Source organism: Carcharhinus amblyrhynchos, chromosome 17, assembly GCF_965287045.1.
Source record: "Carcharhinus amblyrhynchos chromosome 17, sCarAmb.v2.hapA, whole genome shotgun sequence".
NCBI lineage: Eukaryota > Metazoa > Chordata > Chondrichthyes > Carcharhiniformes > Carcharhinidae > Carcharhinus > Carcharhinus amblyrhynchos.
The window spans coordinates 9,789,153-9,811,069 of record NC_137340.1 but is presented as its reverse complement, the minus strand read 5'-3'; the positions used below and the strand labels follow the sequence as shown (position 1 = coordinate 9,811,069).

Below are 21,917 nucleotides of genomic sequence, written 5' to 3'. Positions count from 1 at the left end.
TATCTGACTAGATACTGCGTGGTAGTGAATCAAACAACCTTGGTTCCCCATCGGCAATAAGCAAAGTGAAAACTTTTTACTGCACACCTGATTTCTTTCCAGGGTGCTAGTAGCAGTAGTAGGATACTGGAAATAATCAGAGTGTTAATAACCCAATTCTTAATAGATAACATTTCCATATGGATTGGAAGACTGTTATATGTTATACATAGGAATTCTCAGGAGAGTTTTGCAAGATCAGGCTGCCACTAGGTTTGGTGGAACTCCATTTTCTTATATAGCAATAGCATTTAATAAGAGTCAGGAAGGGGAATGGCAAGGCGAAGACCGAGAACCTGGACAGGGAGTTGAAAGAGGATTAGAAGGTTATCAGCGTTAAATGATAGGTTGGGGATATGAGAAGGGGAAACTAGTGAGATACCAGATGGAAAGGATAAACAGATTGGGGGAAAGGGGACAACACAAAAGAATACTGGTGTGAATTAATTGGAGCAGGAAGAAGTGTGCTAAAATGAATTGGACTGACAAAATAAAGAGAGGAAGAGTGCCTGTGTGAACTAAAGGTAGAAAATACTGCCAGCTTGAACTGATAGAGAAAGGGGGAGGACAGGTGAAGGTGTGCAGTCGATCAGCATGAACTACTACGAGGCGAGGAGATAAATAGATGCAATGAGCACATCTATATCACTGTGACAACCATACACAATGAGGTTTAATTACAAAGAGATTTACTTCCTCTTGTTCTTTTCACAGGACATGGATGTTGTTGTCTCGGCCACTTCTAAATGCCCTTGAGAAGGTGGTGGTGAGCCACTTTCTTGAACCACTGCAGTCTATGTGGAGTCATTACTCCCACAGTGCTGATAGGGAGGGAGTTTCAGGATTCTGACCCAGTGATAGTGAAAGAACTAATTTATTTCCAAGTTATGATGTGTGGCTTGGAGAGGAAATTACAGGTGGTGGCGTTCCCATGGATCTGTTGCCCCAGTCCTTCTGGATGGAACAAAGGGGCCTTGACATACTTGCCCATAGATTTCTGGAGACAGAAGGGCACGTTAGTGACGTGGCGAAAAAGGCATATGGAACATTTGTCTCTGTAAATCAAGGCAGGGATTACAAAAGCAGGGATTTTGGAGTTGTATAGACCTTTGGTGAGGTCACAGCTAGAGTAGCCCATGCAGTTCTGGTCGACACATTCTAGGAAGGATGTGATTGTCCTGGAGAGGGTGCAGAGGAGATTCAACAGGAAATGATGGGTCTGCAACATTTAAGTTATGAAGAGAGGTTGCGTAGACTTGGCTTGCTTTTGGTGGAGCAGAGAAGACTGCTCAGACCTCATCTGGGTTTACAAGGTTACAAGGGGCATTCCACAAGGGGTGGAATGTGCTGCCGGGGAGACTGTCGAGGCGGGTTGCCTCACATTCATTAAAAAGTATCTGGATGAGCACTTGGCACGTCATAACATTCCAGGCTATACACCAAGTGCTGGTAAATGGGATTAGGTAGGAGGTCAGGTGTTTCTCACATGTCGGTGCAAACTTGATAGGCCAAAGGGCCTTTCTGCACTGTATGATTCTAGGTGATAGACGTTGTGGGTTTGAAAGATGCTTTCATAGGAGCACACACAGATGCACAATAGTTCAGGACTTCAGGTGTTTAAAAAGAAAAAAATTCCATAAATTATAACATAAGTGATAAAATGCTTGAGTTTGCCATCAGCTTAAGTTATAACAAGCTGATTTTCCCACTTAAACTCATATTCAGGACTGTTCTTAAGTTGTAAGCTTCCTTTCATGAGGCTTTTGCTGGTTATCCAAGTTGGCAGATACACACTCAGTCACCTCTTCACAATGTATATTTCTTTTGTTACCCATCCTTAATTGCCCTTTCAGAAGGTGGTGGTGCACAACTTTCTTGAACTGCTGCAGCCTATGTAGCATAGGTACAACAATAGTGCTGTTAGGAAAAGAGTTCCGGGTTTTGACCTAACAACAATGAAGGAACCTCATTGTTACTCTTTCCTACAACTGTACATGAATATAAGTTAATAAATACTTGACAAGTTAATGAATACCAACCAATTCATAATTTCATTGAAATCAGCAGACAAGCAGAAAATGAAAACAGACCTTACACAATCTATTTTATTTTCAAGGTCATAATAGTTTTTGAACAAAATGACTCTGACAGTGTCAATCTTGTTCCCTATGGACATATGCATTGTGTATAAATGTCTTTAATATCCAACACAATGCCAGTTTCAATCAAAGAATGGCAGAAAGTTTAACAGTGGATTACAGTAGTAAGGGAAGACCTATTCAGATTCTGAAGACAATGGAGCAGGAGTGTCACATTGCAATGAAATTGCACAGTAAATGGAATTGAGAAATTCCACTTGTCAACCTACCCACAGCAAATCATTTTCTAAATGGGAAACTGTGAAACAATGCAAGCCATCAGCTTGTTTGCATCAATTGCCTTTACCTTTCCATCTGTGTTGCATGAATTTCTTTCTCTCTGTGCTATCCTCTTCACTGTTGCAGGATTTCAGATAATGGATTTGTGATCCGTGAACTATCTTCATACATAAGCTAGATTGCCACAATTGTGTAATGTTGCTTAGTCAGAGTTTCAGCTAAGATATTAAATCGATCTGTCCCTTCAGATTACACTATTCGAAGGAAAGCTGGGAGCTGAATGTGTGTCCAGGTCAACAGTTCTCCCTCAACCAATATCCTGAAAAGAGACGAAATGACTAATCTTTTCTACTGAGGAGCCATGTTACTTACATACCGGCTTGTCAGCCAGCATGATAACAGTCATTACGCTTCCAAAATAATCGAGTGACCACGAAGAGCTTTCAAGATATCCAAAAGATGTGAAAAATCAAAGACTACATTCTAGCGCACTGCCCATGTTCACCTTGGTGAACCAGCATGAACTAAATCAAGCAGATCGCATAAACTGCATGAAGGCATCTTACCAGCTAAAACTCTCACTGTCAGGAGGCAAAATGTGCCATTATTCCTGTTCTTTCCTCTCCAGTGAAGGCAGACAAGCTCCTGATCCCCATTCAAGATGGCCACCATCCAACTACCACCCACGATCGGGAATCAAACCCTGAGTATCTTAATTAATATGTTAATATTTCAGAATTTTAGCAAATGTAGGTTTTGAGATCTGGTCTGGTATTAATGACTGAACTGAATCTTGCAAGATCCCTGATTTTAACTGGTGACTATGAGAAATGTTTGGTGTTTAACTGGTTTATCACTGGAACAATTGTCAATAAAGTTGTGAGATAATGTGCTACCTGCCACAATTTATTGACTTTTCTCACTATATTGATTTTAAGATGGAGTCATCAGTATTTTCCTTTCACCAAGGAGCAACAATGAATCGTACTGATGTGTTTAATGACAGTAACTTATTTAAATGAGTGCTTTTAGTAAGGTGCAATAATTTTTACTTCCTTATTGCTGGGAACATTTTTCCAGAGTTTTCTGGTTCTGTGATACAGCCAGTGCTGCATACATTAAAAGTAGACCTGGGGCGGCAAGGTGGCACACTGGTTAGCACTGCTGCCTCACAGCATCAGGCACTCGGGTTCAAATGCAGATGAGTGACTGTCAGTGTGGAATTTGCACATTCTCCCTGTATCTGCGTGGGTTTCCTCCAGGTGCTCTGGTCTCCTTCTACAGCCCAAATATGTGCAGCTTAGGTGGATTGGCTGTGCTAAATTGCCCTTAGTGCCAGGAGGACTAGCAGGGTAAATATGTGGGGTTATGGAAATATTTATCCTGCTCGTCCCGCTGACACTAAGGGCAATTTAGCATGGCCAATCAATGTGAGGTTACAGAAGTTAGGCCTGGGCAGGATTGTTATTAGTGCAGGATTGATGGGCTGAATTGATGAGCAAGAGAAATGATTGCAGAGCCTCTGGCTCTGATCTTCAGGTCGTCGTTGGCCTCTGGTATAGTACCAGAAGATTGGAGGTTAGCGAATGTTGTCCCATTGTTTAAGAAGGGGAACAGAGACTTCCCCGGGAATTATAGACCGGTGAGTCTCACTTCTGTTGTGGGCAAGGTTTAGAAAAAATTATTAGGGATAGGATTTATAGTTATTTGGAGAGTAATGAATTGATTGGAGATAGTCAGCATGGTTTTGTGGAGGGTAGGTTGTGCCTTACTAACCTTATTGAGTTTTTTGAGAAAGTGACCAAAGAGGTGGATGGGGGTAAGGCAGTTGACGTGGTATATATGGATTTTAGTAAGGCGTTTGATAAGGTTCACCATGGTAGGCTTCTGCAGAAAATGCAGATGTATGGGATTGAGGGTAATCTAGGAAATTGGATCAGGAATTGGCTAGCAGATAGGAGACAGAGGGTGGTGGTTGATGGTAAATATTCGTCATGGAGTTCGGTTACGAGTGGTGTGCCTCAGGGATCTGTTTTGGGGCCACTGCTGTTTGTAATTTTTATTAATGATCTGGATGAGGGTATAGTTGGGTGGATTAGTAAATTTGCTGATGACACCAAAGTCGGAGGTGTGGTAGATTGTGAGGAAGGGTGTCATAGTTTGCAGGAAGACTTGGACAGGTTGCAGAGCTGGGCCGAGAGGTGGCGGATGGAGTTTAATGCGGAGAAGTGTGAGGTAATTCACTTTGGTAGGAATAACAGATGTGTTGAGTATAGGGCTAACGGGAGGACTTTGAATAGTGTGGATGAACAGAGGGATCTGGGTGTATGTGTACATAGATCCCTGAAAGCTGGGAATCAAGTAGATAGGGTTGTTAAGAAGGCATACGGTGTCTTGGCGTTTATTGGTAGGGGGATTGAATTTAGGAGTCGCAGCGTCATGTTGCAACTGTACACAACTCTGGTGCGGCCGCACTTGGAGTACTGTGTGCCGTTCTGGTCCCCACATTCCAGGAAGGATGTGGAGGCTTTGGAGAGGGTGCAGAGGAGGTTTACCAGGATGTTGCCTGGTATGGAGGGGAGGTCCTATGAGGAGAGACTGAGGGATTTGGGGTTGTTTTCGCTGGAAAGAAGGCGGCTAAGAGGGGATCTTATTGAAACATATAAGATGATTAGAGGTTTAGATAGGGTGGACAGTGATAGCCTTTTTCCTCGGATGGAGAAAGCTAGCACGAGGGGGCATGGCTTTAAATTAAGGGGTGGTAGTTATAGGACGGATGTCAGGGGTAGGTTCTTTACCCAGAGGGTGGTGAGGGATTGGAATGCCCTGCCTGCTGCGGTTGTAAATGCGCCTAGTCTGGGGGCGTTTAAGAGATCCGTGGATAGGTTTATGGACGAAAAGGGATTGGTTTAGGTTAGTGGGTCATTGTTTTTTTTAACTGGTCGGCGCAACATCGTGGGCCGAAGGGCCTATTCTGCGCTGTAATGTTCTATGTTCTATGAATGGCCTCCTCCTGCATTGTAGGGATTCTACGATATCATGAGTGATAGTTGGGGTGGCACGGTGGCACAGTGGTTAGCACTGCTGCCTCACAGCGCCAAGGACCTGGGTTTGATTCCCAGCTTGGGTTACTGTCTGTGTGGAATTTGAACATTCTCCCCGGGTCTGCGTGGGTTTCCTCCAGGTGCTCTGGTTTCCTCCCACAGTCGAAAATGTGTGGCTTAGGTTGATTGGTCATGCTAAATTGACCCTAGTGTTGGGACATGAGCAGAGTAAATGTGTGGGGTTATGGGAATATGGCCTGGTGGGATTGTAGTCGGTACAGACTTGATGGGCCAAATGGCCTCCTTCTGTCCTGTGGGGATTCTATGATAACACACTTAAATGTGGGGGGAGGGGGGAATTGCAGCTGCAAGAAATGATGGAAGTCATTTGAAAATCAGTTTTGTGCTCTGGTACTTTGATCAGGCAAGCGAGCACACCTCGCGGTTTTCCAACACTACACTGAAGGTTTTGCTGGGATAAAGAGGGTGGGGTGGAATATCCTACGTTTGCACAGGGGCAGAAGCAATGTTTCCTGTAAATTGTGCAGCTCAACCCAAAAGTCCACAGGCCACACACACGTCTGCCACTTTTAAAATTACCACTTGTGCACAGCCACGCATTCCAAATCAAAAACATTAGCCGGCCCATTGAGCAGGGAGTCCACCAGACCTAGCAATCAGAGGTCAATGCCAGCAGCACCGCTCCAAGAATTTGTAGATGATGCTGTAAGAATTTTAACTATCTCACACAGGTATTATATCTTAGTTCGACCACACTTGGAGTACTACAGACAGTTTTGATCTTCATTGCATAGAAAGGATATCATTGTGAATGACATCAGTGTATAAAAGGGGGGCACTGGAGAGAGTGCAATAGAGGTTTGGAAAGATTATAAGCAAACTGCAAAGTTATACTGACCAGGAAAGGGCAAACAGGTGGCTTTCTTTTCACTTGAAAAGGGAAGGCTAAGAGGTGACCTAATAGCTCTCTTTAAAATGGCAGAAAGTATCATGGGTAGACACAGAGTGAGTGTTTCATTTGTGCGAAAGAACAAAGCTAAAGGTTATCAAGATAAGGCAGTGAACAAGAACTAAATCACAAATCCACTAGCAATTTCTTTACCCAGAAAACAATGAGAATGTGAAACTCTCAACAACAGGGAGTGGTTGAGGTGAATCATGTGGATGCATTGAAAGAGATGCTAGATACAATTAATGGAGAAGAGAATAGGAGGGTTGTTTTGATAGAATTAGACAGGTGGGATGGGAGAAAGCTTGGGTGCAAAGTGAAAGTCGACGTGGAGGCCAAACTGCCCATTTCCATGTTGTGCATTCTATGTTTCCTGTTTAAGTGTGTTCACCTTCAAATGGTGCATTCAAACTGCACAACTGGCTTCATCCACTACCCAATTCACTTCACCTCAAAGCTCTAAGAGTCAGTACTCAATCCTGAAATCCATATACTTTACCACACTCTCATATACTTTGAACTGTTACAATCCTCACATCTCAGTGTCCAAAAGGATTGCTGAGGAACTTCCCCAGAGGGATGGCACAGGTTCCATGGAGCATGAACCTCCTTTACTCTGAGGATGACACCATTTGATCTCCTACTTTTGCTACTCCCCCAATGCCCTTAACTGTTAGCAATGTGAACCCAAACAGTTACCATCCATGATGAGAAGCCGCAAATGCAAGAAAACTTTAATCTCGGCCCAAAGTAGCTTGAAGTCATGCGCCAAGGTCATTTACAGTCTCCCCAAATGAAGGCCAGCAACCCTCCCCACCATGCAGCAACTACTGGGAAAGCACCTCCAAAAGGACGAGGACAGGCAAAGAAACTTGAATGCGAGACAAGGAAAGCACAAGGGTGAATAGTTTAACGTTATGGTGATCGGTCATGACTGAATTTATAAACTGGATTGATTTCAGATAGATTTAGCCATGTATTGTTGGGAAGAGCTTAACATGGTGGTCAGAGATAGAGGAAAGGTGAGGCATGGGAATGAGGAAGTGCAGTTGAGTTTACTGGTATTGCATATTGATTATTTCACCTCAGTAAAAGCAGCTTTCTATTTTAAAAATTCTCTTCCCCTTCATGGTCATCCGCTTGCTCCTGCTCCTTAGATTCTCACCTGATTGGTGATGACAAAGGCTGTCCCCTTATAATTTCCTGATTGTACTACAGAATGAGCAATCATGACTACCGCCAGACATTCACTGGCATGATGCACTGCCTATGGTCACGCACATTTGAGTGAGTGGAATTGTGATTGGTTCATGAAAAGATGGTGCCTGTGTGCACGCACACTCAGAGGTCAAGCTACAAATCAGTGTCACTGGCATTAACTGAGGCATATAAGAGAATGGGCCTTGGAATAAACATCTAGAAAACAAAGGTTCTCCACCAGCCAGCTCCTGCCACACAAAACTGTCCCCTGACCATCAAGATCCATGGTGAGTCCTTGGATAATGTGGATCATTTCCATACCTGGGAAGCCTCCTCTTGGCATGAGCAGAAATTGACAATGAAATCCAGCACTGACTCCAATGCGCCAGTGCAATCTTTGGATGCCTGAGAAACAGAACGTTCAAAGTCCCAGACCTCAAATCCAGCACCAAGCTCATGGTCTACAGAGTTGCTGTGGTTCCACTTCCCTGTGTGCATCAGAAACATGGACAATGAACAACCGGCACCTCAGATCTCTGGACAGATATCACCAACGTTGCCTCTGCAAAATCCTGCAAATCCACTGGCAGGATAGGCATACCAAAATGAGGGTCCTCTGCCAGGTCAAAATCCCCAGTATCAAGGCAGTGGCAATGCTCAACTAGCAGTGGTGGGCAAGCCACATTGTCCACACGTCCAGCACAAGACTCTCAAAACAAGTGCTCTACTCCAAGCTCCGCACTGGCAAGCGATCACTAGGAGAGCAGAGGAAATGCTACAAGGACATTCTGAAACCCTCTCTAAATAAACGCAACATGCCCATTGACACTCGGGAATCTCTCACCTTAGAACGCGCAAACTGGAGAAGAAGCATCTGTGAAGATCTCAATCACCTCAAAAGTCACCAGGTGGAGCATGCGAAGGCCAAATGTAAACAGCAGAGACTGAGTGCAGAAACCAGAGCTCTCACCCACCCACCTCATCAAACACAGTTGTCAAATTTGTGACAGGGTTTGCGGCTCTAGGATTGGACTATTCGACCACCGCAGAACCCACTGGAAGTGGAAGCAAGTGATTTTTGACTCTCAGGGACTGACAAAGCACTGAGAAAAAGCCTGCAATCTTTGCAAACCCTCATGCTCATTCGACATGCTTGTGTTTTGGGATGTTTTGTTATGTTAATACTGCCAAATAAATATGAGTTGTTGTGGTTGATATATAAACCCCTTCAAAATAGTGAAATGTCCCAACATGCTTCATGATGATGAGAGGGTAAGGAGGACAGACACAGATCATGTGAAAAGTTGAGAACATGTTTAAGAGGTATTTTGAGAAGTGCTTTGAATGTGATAGAAACGTGGGTCTGCAAAGTGGTTTAAGCAAATTCCAGATTGTGAGAGGCTAAATGGGAAATTTTCTGGAATGTCTATACTTGAAGACAGTATTTTCTAATCAGAGTTCTGCTCTGAAAATATCTATGCCCAAACAACAATTACAGGAGGAAAATAGCTCTATATTGCTATTTTTTTAAACACTATACGCAACCTCCTAATGAGCAAAATGGTGTCAGAATTGCTCAAGCATACTACTGATGGTAGGTACTCAGACCCCATAATGGTCTCTTTATTTTCAATGCCTTCTTCCTCGATTGACTGGGAATGCTGCAGATCATTGGCTGCTGAAACAAGCTCAGATAAGAAGCACTTGCCACTTCACGGAGCGTAGCATGAGACGTGATAATGTCGGACACCTTTCCTAATATTATTAAGCAAGTGTGCGATCATATGGTAGCCGGGTGGGAAAACTGCCCACATTATTCAAATGGGCAACTGAGAAGGCAATTAAGATCATTAATGAGCCAACTCTCAGCAATCATACTGTCTGATGGCAATAACATGCCTTCAGAGTGAGAACCACAACAGGAGAGGAATCTGGTTTTTGATGGCAAGCTTGTTTGGACGGGTTTTAAAACTGCAGCTTGAGAACAGTGGCTGGGATTCTACAATCTCTTTTGCACATCACCGCTGCCAGCAAGAACAGCGCTCAGCTGAAACTCCATTCACTGCAGCAAGGTCAAAGAATCCCGATTGGGGAGCGGGGCAAGCGAATCCCAGCCGGGCTGGGGGGGCAGGGCGGGCAAATCCTGATAGGTGAGGTTGGAGAACCCCAGGTTTCTCCTTTTGCCAACAATTGTCATGAGTGGTTCACATTAATCATGAACTGAATGCATGGAGGACACCAAAGACAGCCTAATTGGATCTAGGGTCTGATTTCTTTCTGCTATACCTCTCCGCTTGCACGAATGGCTAATGTATGCAAAAGTTTAACAAATTAACAAATCCTCAATATGAAAAGGTGAGAGACTTACTGATTTTTAAAGTTTCTGCCATCAGTGAAGACTTACATTTTTGTCCAAGATCAGCTACAAATTAAATGCATTTATCTTGCCAGACTGGAAGATGTTTGAATGCTTGAGGAATATTGCTTGTATTGGAACCAATAGAAATAGAATAGCAGTTAAGAACGGTATCACGTCACGTTTAAGTATTGCTCAATTGGTAAACGTTGAGCTTATTTTTTTCATTGTTAAGCATTAAATAGCTTCCTTGTGTGTCAATAGAATCACACCTAGAATGAATCATCATATCCTCACATTAATGCCAAAATAACAAATATTCTAGACTAAGTTTGTAAAATACCTTGGGGTTTCTGATCTCATACCCTAACACAATTAACATATTATCGGGCATATGTCAATAACGGATCTGGAAATCAGAACACAGCCAACTTCCATGTGCAGAATCCACCAGCGGGATGCAAGCCCATTTTTCAGTCCCTGGAATATGAAGCTCGTGTCAATAATGACGACCATTACAATTATTCACGATTTTGCTAAATTTCCATCTGAATCACTAATGGCCTTTAGGGAAAGAAATCTACTATCCTTATCCTGATCTGGCCTACTGCCCTTGGAAATAACCTTACAAGCCACTCAGTTCAACAGTTATTAGGGATGGGCAACAAATGCTGAGCTAGCCAGCGACATCCACATCCTATGAAGGAATTTTGAAAAAAGCTGGTATGCCTCAAAGGATGTCACATGTTGGGAAGAAATAGGAAGGGTTCAAGGAGGGGGTAAACACATTCTACGCTGTTTGTTAATTATGAGAAAGGAATATTTGCTCATTCAGACGTTAACTGTCAACGATATGAAGAGCCAGCCAAAATGTTACTGTGACAATTGAAGTGCCTCGACTCGAAGCTGCGAAAGTTGCCGACGATCCACATGGGTGATACTAGCCGGGATTCTCTGACTTTGCCTGTGGCTGGGGTTCTCTGGTCCCGCTGCTGTGATTGAAAATTTGGCTGAATGCCAAATTCTCCGATCCCGTTGGCAGCAGCAGCGGGGCATGCAAGGCTGGAGAATTCTGGCCATTATTTCATTTCCCACTGAACCATTCAGTCTGGTAACAACTAACTGACGTCCCTAAAATGCATGTCATTTTCTACTTTCAAAATACTGTCCAAGGAGTTTCAAAAAGTACAGTTACCTTGCCATCATCAAATTCATCTGAAGGATGACAGTTCATTTAATGTCGGTGAAAGGCAATGTTTACTAGTGAACCTCATGAGTAATTATACGCATTTAATTAGATTATAATCAAGCTATTTGTAAAATATATGTCCGAGTCTACTTTTTTCATTGTCAACTCGAATTAATCACTATCCTTGAAGAAACAAAATCACAATGAAGACAAACAAATTTAATTTGTTCACAGGTTTAACTCATTCCTTGTCATTTAGCTCATTTTACTCCCAGTTGCAATTTACCGTTTGAATCGCATTAGACCACACAAATAGAACACTGCTATTATACCACTATTACATAGTTGTCAAATCTGTATTATGCTGTGATACCTACAACATGCTAAGGTTAAAAAAAACCTTTAATTGAGTAAAATTAGCAAAGGGCAAAATTATGTATCCACTTTTTTCATTAATTTATTCAATCCCTTTGTAAATCAACATGATGCATTTTGTGAAAGAATATACTCTTAATTCAGAAGGCATTGCAGATATAATAGAAGATCACAGTAACTCAATGTTCATTACATGTTGAAGTTTAAGGTGGCCCAGGGTCATGTCATCATAGATTCACCCTTAGTTAGCACCAATACAATACAGTGCAGAATAATGAACATGAAAAATTATGTAATTCAGAATTAATGCTGAAAGGTACACTGCCATGCTGAGAAAAGTATTCCCAAAGTCTCTTTACACTCTTAGCATTTTTCAGTATTAATACAAGTAGCTGCATGATTAACTTCTTTGACTCAAAAATAAAATTCAAACACATACCTTGCTTAGTTCACCTTTATAACTCAAAGCATATGCATAGTTAGATATAACACTTGGAGCGAAGGGGCTCAAAGTAGGGGAGCTGGGGGAGATCAGGCTATTGAGTTGGATGGTCACCCATGATCATAATGAATGGTACAGCAGGCTCAAAGGGCTGAATGGCCTCCTCCTGCACTTATTTTCCATGTTTCTATAAACAAATATAACAATGAATTTTAACCACAGGAATCGTGCAAGGTATACCACCATCAACTCGTTAATTTACTGCATTTTCTCTACCTTAATAATTACCTAATAAAACAATTTAGATCAAAATTAGCTCGCTTAGTGAACTTAAATTACATTTTGTAACTTAAAAATCTGGATTAAACATGTCCGAATGATCTGAAAAATTTTACCACCAAGCTTGATTTTGTTTAAAACAACATAAAGATGAAGTATTTCTGACAACTTTGAGTTGTAATCTCAATGATTTCTATTAAAAGGATGGTGTCTTCAATTATCTACTAAGCATTATAGACAGTTAAATTAATCAGATTCTTAAGCGTTTAATAAACAACGCATTAGGAATTCTTATGGAAAAACTGACCCTGAATTTTAACAGTGACCTTTTGATACCTTTGTCAAATGACAGCGGAAGCATTAATTTGCTTCAGCTTTCAGTAGTCATTAAAGTTCCTCATTAAACCGTAACACTGTCCTAAGCACTACTGGAAACTCAACTATGCACAATGAAAAGTTCCTGCTACAGGATCAACACTGAGAAAACTTCTAATTTGTTAAAAAAAATGTTGACTGCGGTCAAACGACATTAATGCACTATTTACAGAAAAAAGGTCACTAATCAGTTCTTCAACATTTAGCAACATTTATGCAGATTACTAAAGACAGTTAAGAGCAGCCACTGTTATGTGCACTATTTCTATTTGCTAATCTCAAAAGACAAATATTGTTTCCTTTTTTTGATTGCTTTTGCCAAAGTCAGAAAATTTACATGTTTTCAAGTTTTGAAAGTCTTTAACACATTGTGGAAACAATGCAGACAAGATCGAAACAGTGAAAAAGATAAGAATTGCATGACATTGCAAAATGTCAAAGATTACATTCTTCACTGACTGCTCTTGCTATGCAAATATGGCTTCATTGTTGGTCCTAGCCAGTGACTTTTCCAACAAAATATGCAGTTCTGACCTATAAAAGAGAATAACAATGACAATCTATAGACCCCCCCCACATGAAAATAGAAGATTAAAACTAACAGTTTCGCCACGAATGTCACGTTGCATTATACTTGCACAACTATTCTGCAGCTGTTCTTAAATTACACCAGGCTACTTACAGGTAATACCAGACTGTGTTCCTGAAACATGAGTGCCAGAATGCATTATTTCATTTTCCTGGTCTCCATGACGAGCACTTGTTTAAGACAGGTGAACATCAGGGACAGCTCCAGAAGATAACCTTACTCAAGCAGCAGGCATCCTCTGCTGCAGAAATTTGATAACAACCAGCATAATAGTTGCCAGGGTGATTACTTGTTTCTGTGTTTCAGTCCAACAATGGAATATCATACATACAACAACCTCATTAAAATTCCCACTCTGTCTTTAAACATCACTACTTTTGGAAGAACATTTAAATATAGAGAGGTGCACCTCAATCTGGATTAAATGTAAGGCAAAGAAAACTAATTTGTTTGAAAAATAAAATCGTTTTTCTTTAAGTTATTTCAGTAATTATCATATTGAATTATTACTACTTTAAATTCTCCCTTGACACTTAGAGATTATAATATTTATGCTAATTGACTTTGAGGAAAGATTAGACAGATAGAAAAATTGTTCTATTAAAAAGAAATACGAAGCACGTCATGGTCTGTTTGGTGGTAGTGATCTCAGACAAAGTAATGAAACACTATTGTGGATAGTATTGCATGTTATGTTCTGCAAGAATCAGAGGCATTGCCATTCTGCTGTCTCAATGTTTAAATTAATTGCAGTGACAATTCAATATCATCTGAACAAAACGTTCTTAGTGGATAAAGCAATGTATATATTACATGGAACTGAAACTTAAAGTTAATAAATATTAGACATTTTGAATAGCACAGCTGGAATACTCTGAAGGTCAAAGCTTCATATGTCTCATAAAAGTTCTTTTTTAAATCTGTTTTCTTTTCATGCAAGGTATTGTAAATATCTTCCACTGCAATAGTTTGCAACCACCAAGAGGAGCATATTTAATATTTTTACAACATAGCACTGAATAGATACTTTGCTGCTAACACAAAAATATTTTTTCAGTTCAAGTAGCCAATATTTGAGACATACCAGTGCAGCAAAATTTATTGTTGCTAATTACTTACCAGAATTCACCTTCATACTTCACACAATTCTCATTTCCTTAGCAAGGTTAATACTTACCGGACTAAAAACCTCGAACTTCAATGTGTTCTTTGCTTGTACATAGCCATTCCAACACATAAGAAATTAACATTCAATATCATGATATCCAAAGCTCTTTCGTCGTCCCAATAATAACCACAAGATCTCTGTCTGCCGAGGAATCACATTCAAATTCTTTCAGTGATCAAGCAGCCAGCTATTTATCCGAGCAAATTTTCTTCTGTCCTCTGCATGCAGCTCCATTTCACAATCCAGGTCCTCACTGAACCTATGACAATTAGTTTCCCAGATATCACAGCAAATGCTGAAGACAGCTAAGAAGGTTTAAGCAGACCCTGGCAAGTCCTTCATATAAATTAACACCAGGTGTCAGAACTCAGTGAACACTCTTCTATTCAGTCGATGATTACTGGGACGTCCAGTGCTCTCTCTCGCTCACTGAACGTTTTATAGTTGCTTGCTTCAATCCCATTCTACCATGTATATAGACTGGTAATCTAGTGACTGGAACCTGTTGACGATCTTAGCTGAAACCAACGCAGTAATCTCATTAAAGTCTCTGAACACATAAGGTAAATCCAGGTAAACCTTCACCAGCATAAATGTAATTAGACTGTGAGGTGCAATTTAAAAGCTTGAATTAATGCTTTTCACATTTTGCCTTACTTTGACAAGAGCAGCATTAGAACGTATCTGAGGACAGTAAATACATTTATTTTTCTAATGTAATCTAAAATCCAATTAGCAAATTAATTTAACACCCAGATAAAGATTCCATATTCTGTTAATCATATAAAATTTATAAGTGGCTCATGGCTCATAGAGCAAGAAAAGTTGTACCCATGCATTTTGATCTTACTATGTTTGCATAAGCACATATATTTCTCTGTATAAACACGCATACATCTATTGGTGATTAATGAGTAATGAGAAAGGTCTGAGAGAACCCGATTATGGTTGTGACTGGGGGTGGTACGCAGCATGGACGACAAAATGTCCATCTGTTCGCAGTGAGGGATTAAATTATATCCCATTGAGTCTCCATACTGACAAAGCCAAAAGTGGTAACTGGCGTTGAAAGAAGCACATGCTACTGGAGACAGTTTCTTTTAAATGAAAACTGTACCAATCAAATTCTAAACAGAATCTATGAAAATTATATCACAAATTCCAATATACAAGACAGCTGATAAGGTATATATTAATTAACAAAAGAAAAGTACAGCACAGGAACAGGCCCTTCAGCCCTCCAAGCCTGTGCCAATGAACGTATACACGTATCTAAAACACAAGCTTTCAAGTTCCACAAGCGTGTGGTTGTACACACAATTGAACAATCTAGTTAGTACACTTTAATTTACGCTGCTTATATTTGTACTGGAAATAAAAATGGAGTATTGATCAGCCAAAATATTTGAAAACACAAAAACCTGTTTAAAAAAAAATGGAAGTTATCTACACATTTACTAGATTCACTAACTTATATTAACTCTGAAAGTGTGAAGGAAGTGGAATTGCATTGAGGAAACCAGGGAACCAACCAAGCAAGTCAGACTCTGCAATCTTAATTCAATTGAATCAATTACTTTTGATGTCCTACGAGCTGCACGGTGGGCATTATTTGCGCACACGACATGTGATCTGTAAAACAGAAATGGGATTTGGAGGTGTGCAGGGTGAATGATGGTCATATAGCATGGGCAACACCAAGTTTAAATAATGCCTCACTGGAATTTCACAGGATCCAGTCAGGAGCAGGATGGGCATACATTTTGCCAGCAATAGGAAAAGCTTGTAGTGTTCACTAAGAAAGTATGGTTATTGGCATCCAAAGAAGTGACGGTCAGCAACAATGTGCCCAAGTCGCGATTAGGAGGTAAAAATCCAATTAGTGTCTTGTCAAGAATAAGGAAAGTGAGTATATTTGGTGATTCATAGAATACTGCAGTGCAGAAAGAGGTCCATCAAGTCTGCGCCAACCACAATCTCACCCAATTCCTTCCTCATAACCCCATGCATTTACTCTAGCTAGTCTCGTTAACTAAGGGACAATTTAGCTTGGCCAATCCACGTAACCAGCATGTCTTTGAACCGTGGGAGGAAAGCAGAGCACCCGGAGGAAACCCATGCATGCACGGGGAAAATGTGCAAACTCCACACAGTGACCCAAGCTGGGAATCGAACTCAGGTCACTGGCACTGTAAGGCAGCAGTGCTAACCACTGCATCCTGCACTGTAAACTCCTTCACTCCCAGCTCTGCCTTGCTAAACATATTGCACTGCATCACTCCTCACATCCATTTAACTTTCATCAGAAACCAGCATTCAAAATCCATGTACTGCATCACGTCCTCATTTATTCGCCCACCATTGACCCTCACCCCCACCTTAATAGAAAGCGAGGGGGGGGGGCTGATAGGTGCAAAAAGCTAATGGGTGGCAGATTTAGAACAGAAATGAGAAGGAATTACTTCACGCAAAGGGTGGTGAATCTGTAGAATTCTCCACCTCAGAGTGCAGTGGACACTGGAACACTAAACAAATTTGAAGAGGTGATGGATCTGTTTTTAATTGATCGTGGGACAAGGGGTCATGCAGAGTGGGCAGGAAGGTGGATGTGAAGTTGAGATGACATCAGCCACAATCGTATTGAACGGCAGAGCAAGCTTGAGGGGCTGCACTGATTATTCGTTCTCCTAGGTCTATTTTCTGAAGTTTATTTTTATTCATTCATGAGACATGGTATCACTGAGTGGCCCGCATTTATTGCCCATCCCTAGTTTCCTGATGGCAGTTGAGAGTCAATCATTTTGCTGTCGTTCTGAAGTCACATGCAGGCCAGACCACATAAGGACAGCAGTTTCCTTCCCTAACAGGCATTAGTGAATCTTATGATGCACAACCTGAGGGAAAGCACTTAGACCAGTTTATTGATATAAAAGAAGAGTGTGTTATATATTTTATATCTCAGAGATGACACACCAGCTGTGTGTGTGTGTGTGTGTGTGTGTGAGTGAGAGAGAGAGAGAGAGTGAGTGAGTGTGTGTGTGTGTGTGAGAGAGAGAGAGAGAGAGAGAATAGGAATTTATACACAGTGCATTAAAACGTTTGCCTCACGTTTACATTTCTTTGCTTCCATTAACTTCTACAGTTTACTTTTTCTCAGTCTACACCCAGTCTTAATCAATTAAACACAATGAACAGCAACAGTAAACAGGCTCAAATAATAACAACTGAACACAACAGAAGACCTGGAAATAAGTGACGTGACTGTGTCCCAATCAATTGGAGTTGGAGAGACTTGGGACTACCAAATAGATGGTGTCAGAACTACCATTTCACACATGCTGATTTCATTCCCTCAATGACTGAACTATGAGAACCATGATGTGGAGATGCCAGCGTTGGACTCACAAGAAGTCTCACAACAACGGATAAAAGTCCAACAAGTTTATTTGGTTGCAAAAGCCACTAGCTTTCGAAGCTCTGCTCCTTCATCAAGTGAGTGGCATTTCAGTTCACAAATAGGGCATATAAAGACACAAAGTCAAGTTTACAAAATAATGGTTAGAATGTGAGTCTTTACAGGTAATCAAGTCTCAAAGGTATAGACAATGTGAGTGGAGAGAGGATTAAGCACAGGTTATAGAGATGGATATTGTCTCCAGCCAGGACAGTTAGTGAGATTTTGCAAGCCCAGGCAAGTCATGTGGGTTACAGATAGTGTGACGTGAACCCACAATCCCAGTTAAGGCCATCCTCATGTATGTGGAACTTGGCTATCAGTCTCTGCTCCAAAACTCTGCACTGTCGTGTGTCGTGAAGGCTGCCTTGTAGAACACTTACCCAAAGATCAGAGGCCGAATGCTCGTGACTGCTGAAATGTTCCCCAACAGGGAGAGAAGACTCTTGCCTGCTGATTGTCCAGCAGCATTCAAGCATCCGTTGTTGTCGCGTTTGCATGGTCTCCCCAGTGTACCATGCCTTGGGACATCGTTTCCTGCAGCATATCAGGTAGACAACGTTGGCTGAGTTGCAAGTGTATATACTAAGTACCTGGTGGATGGTGTTCTCACGTGTGATGATGGCATCTGTGTTGATAATCCGGTATATCTTGAAGAGGTTGCTGTGGCAAGGTTGTGTGGTGTCGTGGTCACTGTTCTCCTGAAGGCTGGGTAGTTTGCTGCGGACAATGGTCTGTTTGAGGTTGTGCAGTTGTTTGAAGTCAAGAAGTGGGGACGTGGGGATGGCCTTGGCAAGATGTTCGTCTTCATCAATGATATGCTGAAGGGTCCAGAGAAGATGTTGTAGCTTCTTCGCTCGGGGAAAGTACTGGACGTTGAAATTGAAGGGCGGGGGGGGGTGTCAGTGGGTGCACAATCTTCTCTTAGCATTGCTCAGCTGGAGAAGGGTACTGAATCCCTGGGTTAATCATTGAGATGGAAAATGCTAGCGGTGCATCAATGTTTTCTACACACTGATAGAAGAGCCACGCACACTCTGCATAATACTGGAGAGTACAAAGGAATCCAGCACAATTGCTATTTGGCTGGTAGTGCAGGGAATTGTGAGGATGTGTGTTAAGGAGAGGGTGGATGCCTCCATGGAATTTCAGGCACTGATCTCAAATAAGTCCATGGGGGCCAGCAATACAGCAGTGCAGATTTAAGATTCCAGCTTGTCTGTTGCCTTAAACAGGATGGTAGATACTTTATCCATGATCATTGATCTCTACCAAGCTGGTCTGCAGCAGAATGTGAGAGTGGTGTGGCTCGGACTCGGGAGAGATTTAACAACAAAACAAAGAATATGCTTGGGGACTCAACTCAAATTGTTAAACTGCAAGCTGCTTGGTGCTGGATGCAAAGCTAATTTTTAGGCCCTCATGCTACTCTTCGGGATCGACATGTTCTGTGCCAGGAGCAGCGAGGTCCGAGAAATGTCACCTGACATCCCAGGCAACAATAAAACTTGCCAGTATTGTGATGGATGGACATTTTCATCCTCCTACTCCTTCACTTCTGCGCTCCCCTCATCCAATGATGAGTGGTGGGAACTCCTCCACCTTTGGGACCCTTGTGTGTTGATCCCATGTTGTCACTGTCATGAGTGGCGATGGTCTTGCATTTCTGATCCATAGTCGGACACATCCAGGGCGCTTCTTATCCAGCTAATTTGAAATTCTCAAAAGCTAAGAAAAGCTGTATGCAGACGAGCAACTCTCTGCCAAGTCTTTGCCAGAGGGAACCGAGACAGCAGCTGCAAGAAGTGAGGTTTTATTCACACGGGACAATGACAAGTTTAAATAACCACTTGCTCTCCTGCTGAAAGTTATTTCCAGTTCCCAGGTCAACTTCCAAAGCCCTGGGAATTCCATGCTCCTGAAGCAAAATTTGGAGCCAAGTTAAAAACAATTTAAAAATACCTCATTTAACATCTCCCAAGGAATGGGTTACACTAGTATGTACCCACACATATTCAGTCACTCATTGCATGAAGGGCTTTAAACAAAATAATGGGAGGGAGGTTCATGCGAGGGCAGACCTGGAAAACTATGGTGAAAGTTCAAGGGTACAGTGAAGGGTAGTGATTACCAGAGTGTAACAGGAAGGGGCAAAGTAAACAAACAGAGGAGTGTATCAACCAGCATAGTCAAAGAAGGGAAAAATTACTTAACCTTGCAGAGGGTCAATTAGGTTTCGATGAAGGGAGATTTAGAAATCTAAAGATAAAAGGTAAGGCAATGGAAACATATGTTGATGTGAACGGATAAAGATAGATTGTGCGGAACAGGGAGGGACAGAGAGTTTAACACGAGTGTTGTGTTAGATAATAGATAGCAGGGAAGTATAAAAAAAAACTGAAGTCACTTTATCTAAATGCATGAAGGATCTGCAATAAGACAGATTAACTTGTGACAAATAGAGATGAATGGTTTCTAAAATTATAATAAAAACAGATTATAAAAGCTTTTACAAGTATATAAAAAGGGAGGGAGGAAGGAACAGAAATTAAAGAAATGACTCCTTTGAAACAAAGACAGGAAAAATTATTATGGGAAATGAGGAGATGGTAGACACATTGGCCAAAATTTTCCATCCTCATTTTCAGCGGATGGGAAAGCTATGCAGGGACAGAGAATCCAAAGAACAGTGCAGCACAGGAGTAGGCATTTTTGCCCACCGAGACTATGCCAGTACATGCCTTCTACCAAGGAACACTTCGAACGTTGCTAATGTGCTTGCTCCCACCACTTCCAATGGCAGCGCACTCTAGGTATCCACCACCCTCTGAGTGAAAAACTTTCCCTGCATGTCTCTCTTAAACTTACCCCTCTCACCTTAAACTTGTGCCCAATGGGAGTCTGCAAATGGCTTTTACACTCGTGGTATTTCCCATTCAGATTGTCCCCACCCTACCAATGAAGTAATGGGGTTCCCACCATGAAAAAGAAATCAGGAACTCCATTTCCATGTATTTCACTATCATTAGTGGGCTTCCCCACTGTATTAGCTCCTCTCATTAGTAAACCCATCCACCCTGCAAAAATGCTATCACATTGCTATCATGTCATGCCCATCTCTTTCAAAAAGGGGCCCCAATCTGTCAGGGGCTGAAGTTGTTGATGTCATGGATCCCAACCATTCCATTTGTTTTCCCGAAGTGCTTGATAGTTCGGCAGAAGAAGCCAGCAAGACAGCTGAAGAGCTATGCTCCACTATCCCACTTGGGATAACACTGTGAAAATGAGAAAGAAAATTCTGCCCACTGAATAGATATTTTGGGCAGAATTCTCCCTAGTCAATGGACTTTGGAACGCCTCAGCAGTGGGTTGCAAATGCATCTGCAGGTGAACCTTCAAGGCTGGGTGTCCTGCAGGGGGTCCATCTTCCAGCCTTAGAATATTTCTGGAGGTCCAGCTTCACTCTCAAGTGGTCCAGCTTTCAGTCTCAAAGTGCTCCAGGAGACCCACCCTCATTTTCAGGTGTTCCTCCTTCTTTCTTCAATGAAGTTGGGCACCTTTTCAGCATTGCTATCAGATACAATGGCACACTGAGTGCCATCTAGGCCTGCCCCACCACAGAATACTGTGTAAATCACCTGGGTACATATATAGCGAGGTCAGGCTGGAAGATCTGCTGTATTTTCCTGCCAGTCTCCACAGCAGGAAACACTCCACTTTCCCACCTCTTCCAAGTGCGAAGTGTTAAAATGGGTGAAATCCGCCCTTTGTCTGTTTTCACTATAGAATTCACAAGTTACATACCAAAATAAAGGGCAAACTATGGCTAATAAGAGTGAGGAAATTAAGGAATTAATATTAGCAGAGGAGAAAGTACTGAAGAAACTCAAGAGACTAATATTTGCCATATTTCAAGGACCTGATGGCCTGCATCCTAGGGTTCTAAAGGTGATAGTGGCTGTACTGGCTATGATTTTCCAAAATTCCTAATTCTACAATGGCCCTAGTCTACTGAAATCGACAAACATAACACCCTTATTCAAGCAAGAAGGGAGAGAT

General features: G+C 41.7%; 1 protein-coding gene across 10 annotated transcripts in view; it reads right to left on the bottom strand.

Annotated features, from left to right (window-relative positions):
* Positions 1-21,917, bottom strand: part of pcdh15b (protocadherin-related 15b) — a 1,349,261-nt gene that overhangs the window by 764,638 nt on the left and 562,706 nt on the right. For 7 of the 10 annotated variants that reach the window (XM_080205466.1, XM_080205467.1, XM_080205456.1 and 4 more), the window contains exon 1: positions 14,414-14,866. The exons of 2 other annotated variants lie outside the window; for them this stretch is intronic. The gene's annotated coding sequence lies outside the window, so the exon portion shown is untranslated. Of the gene's footprint in view, positions 1-11,990; positions 12,181-14,413; positions 14,867-21,917 lie in introns of those variants that run through there. One more of the 10 variants, XM_080205458.1, reaches the window with a different exon arrangement.